The sequence below is a fragment of the Schistocerca americana genome, chromosome 6 (genome assembly GCF_021461395.2).
Source record: "Schistocerca americana isolate TAMUIC-IGC-003095 chromosome 6, iqSchAmer2.1, whole genome shotgun sequence".
In the NCBI taxonomy this organism is placed as follows: Eukaryota; Metazoa; Arthropoda; class Insecta; order Orthoptera; family Acrididae; genus Schistocerca; species Schistocerca americana.
The window spans coordinates 587,291,843-587,310,261 of record NC_060124.1 but is presented as its reverse complement, the minus strand read 5'-3'; the positions used below and the strand labels follow the sequence as shown (position 1 = coordinate 587,310,261).

The window sequence follows — 18,419 nt, the reverse complement described above, 5'->3', positions numbered from 1 at the left end:
CTCAATGTTTGTTTTTGTGTGTTGTATTAGATTTGTAATATTTTGTTTTGTAAATTCATTCCTGTGGCATTTCTTCGTTTATCAGTCAGATAGCTATTCATGCTCATTGGACTGTGATCGATTAGCCTTTGCATGTGGCATATTTATAATGAGGAACCCCATAAGGGTAACAATCACATAATTAATTGTAGTTTCAGTATAATGACACAGTGATCATTGTTTGCTAACTGAAATATAGTAGAGTGATTAAATTAGTGCCACAAAGTTATTTTAATTCTGCAAATTATTAGTTTTATAAGACATAGAATTTTTTTGCGATAACCACTTTGTAAAACATGTTTTTTCTCTTATCTTATTTTTTTTTTATTTATTTTTTTTATTTTTTTTTTTTTTTGCTTTTGCGGATTGTGCATTGAAATGTTCTACTTTATAATACTGATGTTATTTTCTCGTTTTTTTAAATTGCTGTGGCACCTTTGCTATTTTCATACATTTTTCTTGTTAATAAACAGTCATAAATTTTGCAGTTGGCTCTTGCAATGAGCAAATACTGGTGAACTCCATAAGGGTAACAACCAGAAATTGTTTTTATATTAATGACAGAGGAACCATTGTTTTTACTTGCTGACCAAATTGTCTACACTATCTTTTAAATAGGTGTCACAGCTTGTTTTTTTTTCTCTTTGAAATTGGTAGATTCTAAAGATGTGTTGAAATTATTGTGTTTTAGCAAGTACCTGGAGACCTTTTGCCTTTTCTTTACATTTTTGGTTTAAGTTGGGTGTGAGAAGCCTGCTTGGGAATGTCGTAGCATGGCAATGCACAGTCTATTTCCGGAGCGTTGGGGTTATGAAAGGTCTTTGTTGGGTTCCTTTCATGTTAATTTCTTAAATATGTTGTCATTTGCGGCATAAATTCCTCTTCTAAATTTACTGTGGTGTTTCTGACTACCTGGGAGGAGACTGAGCAGTGGAACGTGTTACTTTTACACATAAACAAGAACGATCTGTCACACTACTACACTTTAAAACACAGTTTATATGTAATTCATGTCACACAGTCTCATACGGAACCTACACCCGCTTTCTTTTATATACTGTACATGACAAGATACTGTCATCCCCCTTCTCTTCTGTGTGAGAGGATGAATGACCAAATGTATTTCTAGTTGCATGCTTGATGGTAGCAGACAAGCCTGTCTGCTAGAGAACAGTAGGACCAACGTCGGAACAGGTAGCTACGCTTTCTAAAAGCAGAGAGGTTTCTATTCTTAGTATGGTCCTGTCCGTCCCTTGTCATGTTCGTATAGGAAGCTGCCTTTCTGGTCACTTCCGTTTGTATCTGTTAAGCACGCTCGGTAGGGGCCCAGGTCAGTCTGTCCGCGGTGAGCGTCTGAAGTGGTAATATCTCCGGCTAATCACGTGTCCGCTAAGTCCGTAGGACAATGGATTTCTTAAGTTCAACCTAACTGAAAATTTAATCACATTTATTTCAGGTTTAGCTCTAAAATATGTAATGTTATCTTAAATTGCAACGCAGTGTAATTCGAGTGTGAAGTTCAGAATATCTTCCGGTAGTTGCTTTGTCACTACTTTGTCAGTAAAGTGGAACCACGTGTTTATCAGTAACTCTAACTAAGATCATCAATGTTAAATGCAAATGTGCGTGAGATTATAATGTCTCGTCTTGACAATACTTTTCAATATAGCAACTTTTCTTTATGTTCAACACACATGGGGTGTACTTTGTGAGACGAGTACCACGTGCTTATACAATTGTTTGACCCATCAAGTTAATAGTAAGACGATAGTAACCAGTTCCAGGATTTTCTTTTGTAAATTGCGTTTCGATGTAATTTATTTTAATTATCAAAATTATTGTGGAGTTACACTCTTTGTGTAAACCAAGTTGAGCACGTGAAGCATGTGGTGTAAGCATCAAAGTAGCCGTCAGCTATTCTTTTCAGGAAGATTTCGCAGAAAGTTAGTGTGAATTTAGTATACCATGACGGACAGGATTGCGCTACGAACGTAACTTCTTTGGGTGAAAATTGAATTGGTTGGTTGTGGTTAACTTCCTCTTGCATATGTTTCAACGTTCTTCGTGTGTAATTTTATGAATACAATGTTGTATGTAGTCTCCCAATCTTGGCTCCCTATTTGATGTGTTCTGTAAGAAATAAGGCACCAGTTTAGTTATGAATAATGTTTGATATGCTGAAATTTTAACGGAAGAGTGATCAATGTTAAAATAAATGTCCAAATATAAACTGATTTACTTATTTTTATTTAAATTGTCTTTATATATATATATATATATATATATATATATATATATATATATATATATATATATATATATATATATATCACCGGTTATCGTAAGATGAGTACTATAAGATTATAATTAATGTTAGTCTGGTTGGGAATTTGGTAAGCTAGACTGGATACCTGGTGAAACAGTTGCGCTGTAATGCAAGGTTAACCTCCTCAGATGGCTCACAGTTTTTAACCCACTTTTATGGTCTTGAATATCACCTCCGCTTTCAGAACAAATTAATGCAACAACATCACACAGTGACTCAAGAATTTTTGTTCTTCTGTGAAGCCCTCTGTAGATAATAAAGTAATACTTCTGCTGTATAGACATACGTGTCATAGGAATATTGAAAGTGTCTGCTTTACTAAGGACACAATGCTATCTTTGTGCTCTGTTTTGCTGCTCACTGCACTAATTGGCTCCAGCCGTTAGGTTCAAAGTGGTTCAAATGGCTCTGAGCACTATGGGACTTAACTGCTGGGCTCATCAGTCCCCTAGAACTTAGAACTACTTAAACCGAACTAATCTAAAGACATCACACACGTCCATGCCCGAGGCAGGATTCGAACCTGCGACCGTAGCGGTCGCGCGGTTCCAGTCTGTAGCGCCTAGAACCGCTCGGCCACCCCGGCCGGCTCAGCCATTAGGTGTCATGTTTCTACATCTACATCTACATCCATACTCCGCAAGCCAAATGACGGTGTGTGGCGGAGGGTACCCTGAGTACCTCGATCAGTTCTCCCTTCTATTCCAGTCTCGTATTGTTCGTGGAAAGGACGATTGTCGGTATGCTTCTGTGTGGGCTCTAATCTCTCTGATTTTATCCTCATGGTCTATTTGCGAGATATACGTAGGAGGGAGCAATATACTGCTTGACTGTTCGGTGAAGGTATGTTCTCGAAACTTTAACAAAAGCCCGTACCGAGCTACTGAGCGTCTCTCCTGCAGAGTCTTCCACTGGAGTTTATCTATCATCTCCGTAACGCTTTCGCGATTACTAAATGATCGTGTAACGAAGCGCGCTGCTCTCCGTTAGATCTTCTCTATCTCTTTTATAAACCCTATCTGGTACGGATCCCACACTGTTGAGCATTCTTCAAGCAGTGGGCGAACAAGCGTACTGTAACCTACTTCCTTTGTTTTCGGATTGCATTTCCTTTGGATTCTTCCAATGAATCTCAGTCTGTCATCTGCTTTACCGACGATCAACTTTATATGATCATTCCGTTTTAAATCACTCCTAATGCGTACTCCCAGATAATTTATGGAATTAACTGCTTCCAGTTGCTGACCTGCTATTTTGTAGCTAAATGATAAGGGAACTATCTTTCTATGTATTCGCAGCACATTACACTTGTCTACATTGAGATTCAATTGCCATTCCCTGCACCATGCGTCAATTCGGTGCAGATCCTCCTGCATTTCAGTACAATTTTCCATTGTTACAACCTCTCGATACACCACAGCATAATCTGCAAAAAGCCTCAGTGAACTCCCAATGTCATCCACAAGGTCATTTATTTGGCCCACTACAAATTTATTTTCATCATGAAGTAACAAAGTGCCTTGAGTGTAATCCAGGAAGAACAGTTTCCCAGTATGAAATGTGTCCTCTATTTGCTAAAACCTATGGAGAAGCAGCACACTGCACCCCGCCCTCGTAACATGACATGTTTCCAGAACTCCCCTCTGCTCCAGCAGCGACTATAGATATTCCTGTTTGTGAACCTCCAAGGAAACGTGAAACAACTTCAACAGAGACACGAAGAGAAACGCGAGAAAAAAAAATGTGCTGCATAGAAAAGAAGCAAAGATGATACTTAGTTTTGGAAAAGGAATATTGTACGAGAAAGACCTTTTTGGCGACAACAATGATGTTTCCGAAGGTTTACACTGCTTTTACTTCTTGGAACTTTACTCGCATTCAAAACGCGGAGAACATTGGCTAACGTGTCAGCAGTGTAAGTTGTGGGCAAACGCTGAATGTGCTGGAGTAAGCCACAGAACAAAAAACTTTATTTGTAAAGTCTTGAGATTGATGCGATTGGTGAAATTAAAAAAAAAAGACGGAGCTTATATTCTTGTTTCTGCATGAATTAACGTTTGTAATTTTACTTTGAGCCTTCATTTTTCATACGAATGAACTGGGAAACCTTAATTGATACTGTTCAAGAATTTTTTCAGGATTTGCATTGGATTGTTTGGGGGGAATAGACCAAACAGCGTGGTCATCGGTCTCATCGGATTAGGGAAGGACGGGGAAGGAAATCGGCCGTGCCCTTTCAAAGGAACCATCCCGGCATTTTCCTGAAGCGATTTAGGGAAATCACGGGAAACCTAAATCTCGATGGCCGGACGCGGGATTGAACCGTCGTCCTCCCGAATGCGAGTCCACTGTGCTAACCACTGCGCCACCTCGCTCGGTAATTGCTTCAGAAATTGTATTTTATTTGTTCTTAAGTACAAATCTATCAAATATAGCCAATATCTAATGTTTATCTCAATTTACTACTTTTTCATATTCCTATGTCGTTTTACCCTGACATCAGTCCAAAATGACATGGACTACTATGCACTTCTTAAAAGAATGTCAAAAACGTATGGTTTATATTAATTTAAAAACATTGCACAGAGATAACGAAAGCTAAAAGTGAATCAGGAATGGTCCTGATATGAATGTTATTTAACCTCACGATTTATGAAGCAAAATGTTCTAAAAACAAAATGATATGTCGTTACAGCCGGACTTTCCCTACTTCTTAATGGCACTAAAAACCACCTCAGATGAAGTCTGATTAACGCAATCGCAATACAAAACCCAAAAGCAGTGTTCACCTGGGATTTGCCTCCTTGTGCAGGGTTGATAATGGGATTACGTACACTGGTGATAAAGTACTCACCAAGCTTCCGCCTAACACGAAGCAGATCGTTGGGAACCACTACGAGTTTAAAACTAAATTAGAAACATTCTTCACTGGACACCTTTTCTCCATATATCGGTAGTTGTTCTGGCCACACGAGTGGGAGCGGCGTGCGTTTTAGAGTTACGTGACTAGTGTTTGTGCCGTACAAAGGATTCAGTATTTTCCATGCTGGCAAGTATTTTCTTCGAAAAAATAGACATTGTAGTGCAGTAAATATGAAGCTACCAACAGCAGATAAACAACACCTGCCTAGTGTAAACGACGAGGCAGCCGGCTTTTCAAAGTACAGCCTTCTTTCTAATTTAGTAAGTTAGCGTCAGATCATTAAGCAAAAGCGTGACAGTCTGTCGTCTGTCCTGACGCTATTAGGTTTCGAGGGCTAGGGGTCTTTCATTTTCCAACCTGTACTTCTCATGCAGCGTCTGACCCGGAGCGGGCGGCTGCAAAAGGCGTCTGTATCCCATGTGAGGGGCGGCCTCCAGAACTGCGGAAGGCAACGGAATACCACCGCAGATTATCTTCCCTGCATAATGCAGTCTCCATTTTATGCACAAAAAATGGCTTCCTCTCACGTTAAATCAGTGTCCGGAGGTAAAATAGTCCCCCATTCGGATCTCCGGGGGGGACAACTTGAAAGGAGGCGAAAAATCAAAACGAGAATTGGTGCCTGGAATGTCAGAACTCTGCTACAAGCAGGAAAACTAGAAAACCTTAAAATAGAGATGGGAAAGAATCATATGGACCTCGTAGGAGTTGCTGAGGTAAGATGGAATGGACATGGAGAGTTGCAGTCAGATGAATATGTATTCTAATACTCAGGAGGAGAAGTAAAAGGAATTAATGGAGTAGGAATGATTATGACAAAGGAATTGGCTAAATGTGTGGAATATGTAGACTATGTAAATGACCAGGTTATTGGTGTAAGGCTGAAAGGAGCACAAAAAGATTTACTGATTGTCCAGGTGTATATGCCAACTTCAGAACATGATGACCAAATTGTAGAGGAAAGGTACAGTGTAATAGAGAGAGTAATGGACGAAAATAAAAAATGCTGCAAAATAGTAATGGGAGACTGGAACGCCATTGTGGGAGAAGGGAAAGAGGGAAACATAGTAGGCAGTCATGGTCTTGGAAAGAGAAATGACAGAGGTGAATGGTTAATTGACTTCTGCAGGGAAAGGCAGCTGATAGCGGCAAACACATGGTTCAAGAACCATAAGAGGAGGCTCTACACTTGGCAATCACCAGGGGATAAATACAGAAACCAAATCGATTTGATACTGGTAGAAGAAAGATACAGGAATGGAATCAAGAAGGTGCACACATTACCAGGTGCAGATATTAATAGTGACCACAACTTACTTATGGCAGAAATAGAAATAAGAATGAAAAAACTGAAAAAGGCGACAATGGTGAAGAAGTGGGATCTAGAGAAGATAAGGTCCAACAAAGAACAAATTACAGAAATGCTGTCTCGGGACTTTCTAAACACATTACGAGACAAAGAAGCACCTGATAATGCCAACGAGTACTGGAATATGCCGAAAAAAGGAATCATTAAAGCAGAACAGCAAAATATAGGGTATGTAAAAGGGAAAAGGTCAAAAAAACCATGGGTCACACAAGAAATGATTTCCAAGATGGAGGAGAGAAGAAAATTGAAAAACAAGAACACTGAAGATGCAAGAAAGATATACCGAAGGTTAAATAACGAACTGCGAAGAGAAACAGAGCAGGCTAGGAAAAGAGGAATGTGATGAAATTGAAGAACTGGACAGGAAGGGAAGATACGACTTACTATACAACAGAGTAAAGACTATGACATGGGAACAAAACAGAGCAGGAAGTGCTACTATGGAAATTTTGAGTAAAGACGAAGAGGTAGTGTACAAAGATCGTGACGATGTCCTCCAGAGATGGGAAGAATATATAAAAGAGCTATATGACACAAATAGCAAACCAGAAACTCTGGAACTTGAATCACACAACAGTGTAAGTGATGAAGAGAAAGGACCGACCATCATAATGGAAGAAGTAAAGTCTGCCATTGCTGCAATGAAAAATGGCAAAGCAGTAGGTACAGATACAATACCGGGAGAAATACTAAAATGCTTGAATCACAATGGAATAAGAGAAATATTGAGGTTATGTAATAAAATATATGACAGTGGTGAATGGCCTGAGGACTTTTTGACAACAGTAATGATTCCATTACCGAAAAAACAAGGAACCAAGAAATGCAGCGAGCACAGGACAATCAGCCTCATTTCACATGCAGTCGAAGTGCTGTTAAGAATAATTAATAAAAGACTTGAAAAAGTAATAGAGGAGAATCTCGGCGAGGAGCAGTTTGGCTTTAGACGGAATACGGGCACCAGAGATGCAATAGGGCTCCTACGAATCTTGGGAGAAAGGTTTATTGAAAAAGGAAGAGACCTATATATGTGCTTCATCGATTTAGAAAAGGCATTTGACAATGTGGTTTGGGACAAGCTGGCGACTATTATGAGGGAAAAGAGAGTGGACTGGAAAACCAGAAGATTTACAAACTCATTATACCTTAATCAAAAAGTTTCAGTTAAAGTGAGAGGAGAAAGTACAAACTGGATCAGACTAGGGAAAGGAGTAAGACAAGGATGCTGTTTATCACCTACTCTTTTCAACCTGTACTTGGAAAATATGATTGACCAATGCTCGTTAGATGGCAAAGGAGTAGAAATTGGAGGAAGAAGAGTAGGGTGCTTGAGATTTGCTGATGACATGGTCCTTCTAGCCACAGGGGAAAAAGAATTACAGGATTTGGTGGACACCATTGCAACTAACGGAAAAAAATATGGAATGAAAATTAACACAAATAAAACAAAAGTATTGGCAATAGGAAGAAATAAGGAAATAAAAATTGTGCTGAATGGAGAAACACTAGAACAGGTGCAAAATTTTAAGTATCTTGGAAGCAGGATAGACACCGACTGGAAGTGCACCACAGAAATTAAAACAAGGATAGCAATGGCAAAAGAGGCGTTTTATAAGAAAAGGAGAATCTTCTGCAGCGGTCTTGACAGAGAACTCAGAAAGAGACTCATAAAATGTCTTGTATGGAGTGTTCTTCTATATGGCGCTGAAACACGGACTATGAGGAAAAAAGACAGAGAAAGGCTGGAGGCTTTTGAGATCTGGACATGGCGGAAGATGTAAAGAATAAGTTGGATGGACAGAGTAAAAAATGAAGAGGTACTGAGAAGAGTGGGAGAGAGAAGACAGTTACTAGATGTAATAAAGAGAAGAAAAAGAAATTGGATTGGGCATATATTAAGAAAGAATGACGGACTGATAAAAACAGCTTTAGAAGGTTATGTAGAAGGGAAAAGGAAGCGAGGAAGGAAGAGTTTCCAGATACTGGATGACATGATGGACGGTACAACATACAGCAGCCTTAAGAAGGAAGCAATGGATCGCAGAAAATGGAGAGGCAAAGGCACTGCTAATATAGCAGATAACTGATGATGATGATGTCGTAATGGCGCAATGGCAGCCATTTCGTGAAATGTAATCAATCACACGATTTTCTGGCTTCACACACAAGATAACAGGGAAAAATACTTCACATATTTTTGCTATCAGGAAAAGAAAATATTCTTCGCAGAAAAGTTTTCATTATAAATATAGGCTTCGTCGAACCCAAAGACAATAAATAAAAGTACGAGGCTCAGACTTGCTTATGAGTAAATCGCTGACTGGTAAGAATCTTGTTTCCACTGCCGTAAATATTATTCGAATCATAATTGACAGCACAAAAGGACACTGTTTAAGAAAGAATTTACGTAACATTGGGAATAATAATCCAGCTACTTAGATGATTATATCGTGTCTCTCTCTGGAACAATAGTTATTTATCGGACATTAACTACTACAATTTTAAACAATCGCATGTATTTTTGAGTTATTCGTGTGTGTTGGCTACCTTTACTCAGAATTATTTGCTTACATAGCAACAGTGATGATCGTTAGCGTATATTTTAGTGTGCGAAAAGTACGCGACGTCACGGCTTATAAATATTTTTTTCCACGTTTGCAAACGTAACAGAGCGATACCCTTTGTTAAAGAAGAGATAGAGATAGAGAGGGAGAGAGACGATGTAACAGTCAACCAGTTCGGTTCATTTTTGACAGATAGCTTGTGTATAAACAAAAATTAAGGACTGCAAGATATTTTCCCTCACTACCTACCAGATTCTGAGAAAATCGCCCTTAAAGTTCGTGACACTAAATCGACTCAAAATTAAATGTATTGATAAATAATTGTGAACTGGGCATTTCTCGTCGTCGTGAATGTTATCTGGAAACGTGTATTTTCCGAGAAATCGGGAAAAGAAACTTAGAACATTGTCGTTTATATGAGCATAAAGGTAAACATGCTTCAGCGAAAGCAACAGTAGCCGAGTGGCCAAGACACCTGATTTGTGAGCGGAGATTCTGTGTTGCACTCCTACACGGATAATGCAACATTTTACTTTTTTTTTATATGTAACTTTCTCAGTTTCGGAACTGGTTGAAATTGGACCGTTCATAAAGCATATAAATCACTAGGGAATAATAGCAAGGCAGGTGAATCAATTACCTCAAGCAGTTTCAGTAGCGTAGAAGTAACCTTTTAAGCCCTGCTGTATGAAAACAGGTGCAAAATGAAATGCTGTGGAATCTTCAGGAAGAACATCAGCAGCTGACCACAGGACGTTTTGTTTAAACCGAGGCGTGGCACCGAGTGTGCACAGATAAGAGGCATATTCGGAAAGTAAGGTCCGATTAGGCGCGAAATGGAAACCACTGTGAAACTTCGATGGAACTTTGCACGGATGTGTGCCTGTCGATCGCTTCACGTCGCTCGTTTCAGTTTAGAGAGCAAAGTGATCACATAGGAATTCCTAAAGCAACAGTGTCTCCCGCCAAGTATGTAAATTTTGTAAGAGATTTCGCCTGAAGCTATGGAGCCCACATAGCACAAGTGTCATTCATATCTTTCTTCGAGACATTCTGCAGGGGCAATGATGACTCTCCAGCAGCGTTTTCGATGCGAAGTGTTTGATCACCCACAATAAGCCCTTAACTGGCTTCCTCCATTGTTCATCTCTGCTCACGTTGATTGCTGGCGACGAAGACAACATTTTGCCTCAAACAATGAAAGGCAGACAAGCGTAAAAAATTTGCGGACAACACAGGCGGCTGCTTTCTGTGACGAGTGTACTGGAAGGTTTGTACAACGTCATGGCAAATGCCTAAGTCAGAATGGCGTCTATTTAGAGAGGTAGCTGGAAGGTGTGGGTAACTTAGATTATAATTTTTTTTTATTTTTATTTTCACTGTGGTTTTCCTTTCGCGATCCATCAGACCTTACGTTCCAAACAGCTCTTGTAAAAGCCGGCCGCGGTGGTCTCGCGGTTCTAGGCGCTCAGTCCGGAACCGCACGACTGCTGTGGTCGCAGGTTCGAATCCTGCCTCGGGCATGGATGTGTGTGGTGTCCTTAGGTTAGTTCGGTTTAAGTGGTTCTAAGTTCTAGGGGACTGATGACCACAGATGTTAAGTCCCATAGTGCTCAGAGCCATTTGAAGCCAGATCTTGTAAAAGAACACGCATGTGCTGCCCTTGTTTCCTGTTTGTCACTGATTGTGAGCAGTCAAATTATAAAGAGTGATTATTTCCCCCAGGAAAGATTTGCTTTCTGTGGTAAGTCTGTCGCAAGCCCCAACATACTTGCAGTGAACTGATGTTGCACCCCACGGAATACAATATTTTTTGTGAAACAATACAGTGACCGTTCGTTAATAATATATGGGATGCGCCTTGTACAGTAAGTAATTTGCGGTAAGTCACATGTTGCATTATGTAGTAATGTCATAGTCTTTACCATAATTTAGGAGTTGCACCATAATTGTGGTAATGGATGACGCATTGCCTTCGACCAGCACTGAAACGAGCATTTGTGAGCCTGCCGCTGTGGGAATCACAAGACACACGCATCACAATGCACTACCCACACCAGGCAGTTCCGGTTCTCAGCGTTCCAAATTGGTTCGAGCGGCTATCGTCGAGTGGTGTTTGGAGCTGCAGAATGATGTCAGTATTGAAGAATTGTATCACGAAGCTGAAAGTGATGAAATGGAATACGTCGAAACTTGTGGACTAAAGTTGTTAGTGGTAGTTCGGGAACCTTGAAGTCGCAGTGGGTTCTGGAAGAGAACTACGAGCTAGAACTACGGAAAAGTACCCTTTTCAGTTAAAGTCAGGCAGTAATAGCCGACCGCGACAGACGCAGCTACAGATAAGTAAACCGCTTTTGTGACATTTACGAGTTCCTAAGCAGTTTCAATTTTATTATATCTGTGTGCTTTAATAGTTTAGTTTCTTGAGTATCCGCGTGTAAATTTAAAATCTTATAGCCACAGTTCTCGCGTTTTCGTTTGCGTCAGAAAATAAACCACTTTTGTGACATATTACAAGTTCCTTATCAGGGGCTAATTATTTGGTTTCACCTGAGTGCTTCGGTAGTTAGGTTTTTGAATATCTGCGTACTACTATGACACAGTCCGTGCGTTTTCGTCAAGTTCTACGGTAGATTTCCGTAGCGCTAGTCGATAGTCCGTTTATCTGCATAGTTTAGTTTTCCATGACCTTTAGTATGGACAGGGACTGCGATTGTTGTGTGTGGATGCGAGTCGAGTTGGTGACACTTCGCTCTCAGCTTCAGGCTGTGATGGCTTCGGTTACACTGCTTGAGGCTGCAGTGGATGGGCACCACTGTTGTGGGCTGGCCGTGGGGATCCAACGGACGTCCATCACGTCAGAGTCCTCCGATCGGTCCTCACCGGTGGCCAGCCCAGTTACTGCTGGCACTGAGGCTGACCTCTCACCTGTTTTTGTGTGGGAGGTCGCCCCTGGGCGAAGCAGGCAGCGAAAGACTTCCCAGTCGGCCGCACGTAGGGCCTCCCCGGTTTTTCTGACAGACAGGTTCCAGGTGCTGTCTGTGGCTGACACTGTCGCTGAGCCAGATGCTGTCACCTGTCCTGTTTCAGGGGAAACCACACAGCCTGCAAGATCTGGGCAATCGCAGAGGGTGGGATTATTGGTAGTTGGGAGCTCCAACGTTAGGCGCTTTATGGGGCCCCTTAGGGACTTCGCTGACAAGAAGGGTAGGAAAACCAATGTGTACTCCGTGTGGATACTGGGTGGAGTCATTCCAGATGTGGAAAAGGGCCCTCCCGGATGCCATGAAGAGCACAGGATGCAGCCAACTGCAGGTGGTGGCTCATGTTGGTACCAATGATGTGTGTCACTTTGGATCAGAAGAGATTCTCTCTGGTTTCGAGCAGTTAACAGAAGTGGTAAAGGCTGCCAGTCTGGCTTGCAAGATGACAACAGAGCTGACCATTTGCAGCATAGTCGACAGGACCGATTGCGAGCCTCTGGTACAGAGCCGAGTGGAGGGTCTAAATCAGAGGCTCAGACGGTTCTGCGACCATGTAGACTGCAGATTCCTCGACTTGCGCCAAAGGGTGGTTGGGTTTCGGGTTCCACTGAATAGGTCAGGTGTCCACTATACGCAGTGGGTGGCTACACGGGTAGCAGGGGCTGTGTGGCGTGGACTGGGTTTTTTTTTTTTTTTAGGTTAGAGGGTCTCGGGAAAACACAAGTAGGGCTTCAGTAACAAAGGTAGCAGGCTGAACACAGGAATAACGTAGATAAAGGAACCATTGGTATAACAGTTGTAAACTGTCGTAGCTCCAAGTGCTAATAGAAAGCACTGATGCTCAAATCGTTATAGGCACTGAAAGCTGGCTAAAGCCGGACACAAGCTCAGTCGAAATTTTTGCGAAAAACCTAACGGTGTTCCGAAAAGACAGGCTAAACACGGTTGGCGGTGGCGTGTTTGTTGCTGTCAGAAGTAGTTTAACTTGTCGCGAAATTGAAGTAGATACTTCCTGTGAGTTAGTATGGGCAGAGGTCATTGTTGGCAACCGGAATAAAATAATAATTGGATCCTTTTACCGACCACCCAATTCAGTTGATATAGTTGCTGAAAGGTTCAAAGAAAACTTGAGTTTCATTTCAAACACGTACCCGACTCATACGATAATAGTTGGTGGTGACTTTAATTTACCCTCGATATATTGGCGGAAATACATGTTTAATTCCGGAGGTACCCATAAAATATCATCCGCAATTGTGCTAAGCGCATTCTCTGAAAATTATTTCGTGCAGTTAGTTCATGAGCCCACGAGAATAGTAAACGGTTGTGAAAACACGCATGACCTCTTAGCAATAAATATTCCTGAGTTAATAACGAACATCAGAACCGATACAGGGATTAGTGAACACAGGGTTGTCGTAGCGAAACTGTGTATTGTAATCCCCAAATCCTCCAAAAATAAGCGAAAAATATACCTATTCAAAAAAACAGATAAAGAGTCACTTGACGCTTTCCTGAGAGACAATCTCCACTCATTCCAAATTAATAATATAAGTGTAGACCAGATGTGGCTTGAATTAAAAGACATAGTATCGGCAGTAATTGAGAGATTTATACCAAATAAATTAAACGACGGAGCTGATCCTCCTTGGTACACAAAACGGGTTAGAACACTGTTGCAGAAACTACAGAATGAACATGCCAAATTTAAACAGACGCAAAATCCCCAAGATTGGCGAAGCTCGAAATTTAGTGCGGACTTCAATGCGAGATGCCTATAACAGTTTCCACAATGAAACGTTGTCTCGAAACCTGGCAGAAAATCCAAAGAGATTCTGGTCGTATGTGAAGTATGTTAGCGGCAAGAAACAATCAATTCCTTCCCTGCGCGATAACAATGGAGATACTATCGAAGACAGTGCTGCCAAAGTAGAGATACTAAACACAGTCTTCCGAAATGCCTTCACAAAAGAAGACGAAGTAAATATTCCAGAATTCGAATCAAGAACAGTTGCCGGCATGAGTAACGTAGAAGTAAATATCCTCGGAGTAGTGAAGCAACTTAAATCACTTAATAAAAGCAAGTCTTCTGGTCAAGACTGTATACCAATTAGGTTCCTTTCGGAATATGCTGATGCATTAGCTCCATACTTAACAAACATATACAACCGTTCGCTCGACGAAAGATCCGTACCCAAAGACTGGAAAGTTGCACAGGTCACACCAATATTCAAGAAAAGTAGTATGAGTCATCCACTAAATTACAGGCCCGTATCGTTAACGTCGATATGTAGCAGGATTTTGGAACACATATTGTGTTCGAACATTATGAATTACCTCAAAGGAAACTGTCTATTGACACACAGTCAACATGGGTCTAGAAAACATCGTTCCTGTGAAACACAACTAGCTCTTTATTCACATGAAGTGTTGAGTGCTATTGACAAGGGATTTCAGATCGATTCCCTGTTTCTGGATTTCCGGAAGGCTTTTGACACTGTACCACACAAGCGGCGGCTCGTATTGAAATTGCGTACTTATGGAATATCGTCTCAGTTATGTAACTGGATTTGTGATTTCCTGTCAGAGAGGTTACAGTTCGTAGTAGTTACAGTTCGTACTAATTGACGAAAAGTCATCGTGTAAAACAGAAGTGATTTCTGGCGTTCCCCAAGGTAGTGTTATAGGCCCTTTGCTGTTCCTTATCTATATAAACGATTTGCGAGACAGTCTGAGCAGCCGTCTTCGGCTGTTTGCAGATGACGCTGTCGTTTATCGACTAATAAAGTCATCAAAAGATCAAAACAAACTGCAAAACGATTTAGAAAAAATATCTGATTGGTGCGAAAAGTAGCAGTTGACCCTGAATAACGAAAAGTGTGAGGTCATCCACATGAGTGCTGAAAGGAACTCATTAAACTTCGGTTACACGATAAATCAGTCAAATCTAAAAGCAGTAAATTCAAAACTGCGTTTTATTGGCAGGACACTTACAAAATGCAACAGACCTACTAAGGAGACAGCCTACACTACGCTTGTCTGTCCTCTTTTAGAATGCTGCTGCGCGGCGTGGGATCCTTACCAGATAGGACTGACGGAGTATATCTAAAAAGTGCAAAGAAAGGCAGTACGTTTTGTATTGTCGCGAAATATGGGAGTGAGTGTCACAGAAATGATTCAGGATTTGGGCTGGAAATCGTTAAAAGAAAGGCGTTTTTCGTTGCAACGGAATCTTCTCACGAAATTCCAATCACCCACTTTCTCCTCCGAATGCGAAAATATTTTGTTGACACCGACCTACATAGGGAGGAACGATCACCACGATAAAATAAGGGAAATAAGAGTTCGTACGGAAAGATATAGGTGTTCATTCTCTCCGCGCGCTATACGAGATTGGAATAATAGAGAATTGTGAAGGTGGTTCGACGAACCCTCTGCCAGGAACTTACATGTGATTTGCAGAGTATCCATGTAGATGTAAATGTAGAAAATAAAAGAGGTAACATTGGCCAAGGAACATACAGATTGAAATCTGCAAATTTAGCGAAAGAAAGTAGCGATATCGCCCCTGAAAAGGAAGAAGCATTTGGCACTGTGGGTAACAGACGTCATGAAAGGAGGGACAAGATACGACCAGCAGCAGTCGATAAACAAATCGACATTCGATCGACCTGTCGAATATGGTCTGCGTTACGAGCGTGTGACAAGGAGAATACACCAGCAGTGGGCTGCGAGTGCAGCGCTTCGGATTACGATTAAAAAAGATTTTACGTTTGCTGCATCTTTGTCTCGGGCAAAGAATTTCAAATCAGATTATAAAATTAGTCACAGGCACATCACGAAATACGCCCCGAACACGGAGGTAGAGAATATCGGAGATGCAGAGAACCTTGCAGCACTTTTCAGCACACACACTAAGTCACTTATTACCAGTCTTAATCGCGATTACGTGATCAACAGCGACCGCATAGGGTGCGAGTATCGACGCGTGTTGGCGAGTAAGGGAGAAAAACGAACACTTGTCGCAGTCAGAACTATACATGAAACTACGCATTCGTACACGTTGCACTATACCATTATCGCGTCTGGCAAAGTTTTGCCTGAAGTTTTGGTGTTTTCACAGGAGAAACTAGTGGCAAACTTGCTTTGCCAGTTATTCAAGAATTCAGTCGTTTAGCCGATTCGTTACAAAATGTTTACGTTACCTGCTCCAAATCGAGTAAGTAACAAGTTCGATTTACGGAACATATCTTGTGAATGGTTTAGAAACTGTACGTTGCTGGTAACAGGTTTTGTCTCACATTAGATTCCTGGTACTGTTATGTGTGACACCATGTCTACAGACGACGAGTGCCAACCGGGATGCATAGGACAAGTAATACTGCCAGACTATACACTTACGTCCCAGGCGTGTGATGTTCATCTTTGTCGTCAAAATAAAATCTTTACTGTAAGGTCTCAAAATTTCCAAACGCTACTCGAAGCCAACGGGGAATTACACAACCGTGGAAATTCAGTTACAATCTACAGTACTGCTCATGTTCAGGTTCAGCACTGCTTTTTCTGGCGATGTTCCGGTATCCATGGTAGGCATCAAAATTGATTCCCTATAAAGAAGTATTTTTAAATGTGAATCAAGTCTGTTTTCCGCCGAATGTTGGCAAGAACCGTTGTAGCTGCTGGGAAATTTCATTCATTAGATGTGCACGGTGCAACGAATATCATTTCGATCGCTTTATTGTTTGACATCGAAAGACGGCTAGTGTGGAACTGAGCCACGTAGCTAATATGGACGAAACTGCTCTGACATTTGATGGGCCGTGTAACAGAATTGTTGGTATGAAAGGTGCTAAAACTGTAACTGTAAAAACAAGTTGTAAAAGGAAAAAATGCACTTCCCTGTTGTCCTCTCACGTTGCGCTTGCGGTACTGAACTTCACCCAATGATTATTTTCAAACGCAAACCAAAACCTTCTGCAATAACGCCAGCTGTTGTTCTTCACGCACATGACAAGGACTGGATGAATGGCTCGGGTAGGAAATTATGGATTAATGGAATATGGGAGAGAAAAAAGATACTTTATTGAAGGAAAGTTCTCTTCTTGCGCTAGATCGGTCAAGTAGCCATTTGAAAAATTCAGTGAAAGAGAAACTGAGACAGGGAAATTAATAGCGTACTGTTATTCCGTGAGGAGGGATGGATGAAACCCGACACGAATTCACGACGTAGGGAGCTTTAAAACTATTGTGTCAGTGGATAAAATAGTTGTGGTGTAGAGTGAGACATTATCGCTCAATCTTTCGAGAAGTGCGGCATACGTAACGCTTTCGATGGCAGTGAAGATGACATTGTATAGGAAGAGGTCAACGATGACGACGAGGAGAAAGAAGGAGAAGAAGTTAAAAATTCAAAGTACAATTATCATAGATTTAAAAGGTCAGCTCGGTTTTAAAAATTACGAGTTTTTTTACTATGGCTTTGCAATCTAATGATAAAAAGGTTAATTTTAAAAAAATTGTTTGAAAATTAAGATCCGTCTTATAGTCCGTAGCGTCTTATATCAGGTAAAATACGATTTGTTTTATTGTTCTGTGAAACGTGCAACTTTTTTTTTTTTTATTACACTTTGTAATACTTTTCACACTCTCATTCCAGTAGTTTTTGACTTGCATCGTAACACGTGAATCACCCTCCGTACCTAACTAAATTCAACGTCTAACAGGCTTCCACATTCCTGTTCAGTTACGCCACTTAGGAAACGCGGCCGACATACTTTGCCACTCTAAGAGAGCTTCCAGCAAGTGTCTACTGTTTCTATTGTAGTTCGAATCCGACACGCTTTTATCAAAAGCAAGATTCGTTCAGGAACCTGCTTCGAGAACTTGGAACATGTGACAATAAGAAGGACTGTTATTAGCACCACTGTTTAAAATAAGCTGTAACGAGCAGTAGTCTGCTGAAATTCACAAATGACGAGAACCGGTTCAGGAATGCACCGAAAAAGTTTTTGCGCTACAGGTCGTGGAATATGGTTGAAAAACAAAGAAAACAGATACTTGGTGACGAAATAAATACGAGAAGACTCACGAAAGACGTCCGGTTGGTTCCGCTCGGCGCCGCCGTCGCCGGTGCAGTGCCCGCCCGGTCGTGTGTCCCGGGTCCCCGCAGCCTGCCCGACTCCCCCTGCCCCTCTGTGAATGCCGAGGACACGCG

At 41.2% G+C, this 18,419-nt stretch overlaps 1 protein-coding gene across 1 annotated transcript in view; it reads right to left on the bottom strand.

Annotated features, from left to right (window-relative positions):
• LOC124620302 overlaps positions 1-18,419 on the bottom strand; it is a 227,146-nt gene extending 208,727 nt beyond the window's left edge. The window contains exon 1 of the mRNA XM_047146975.1: positions 18,294-18,419. The gene's annotated coding sequence lies outside the window, so the exon portion shown is untranslated. The remainder of the gene's footprint in view (positions 1-18,293) is intronic.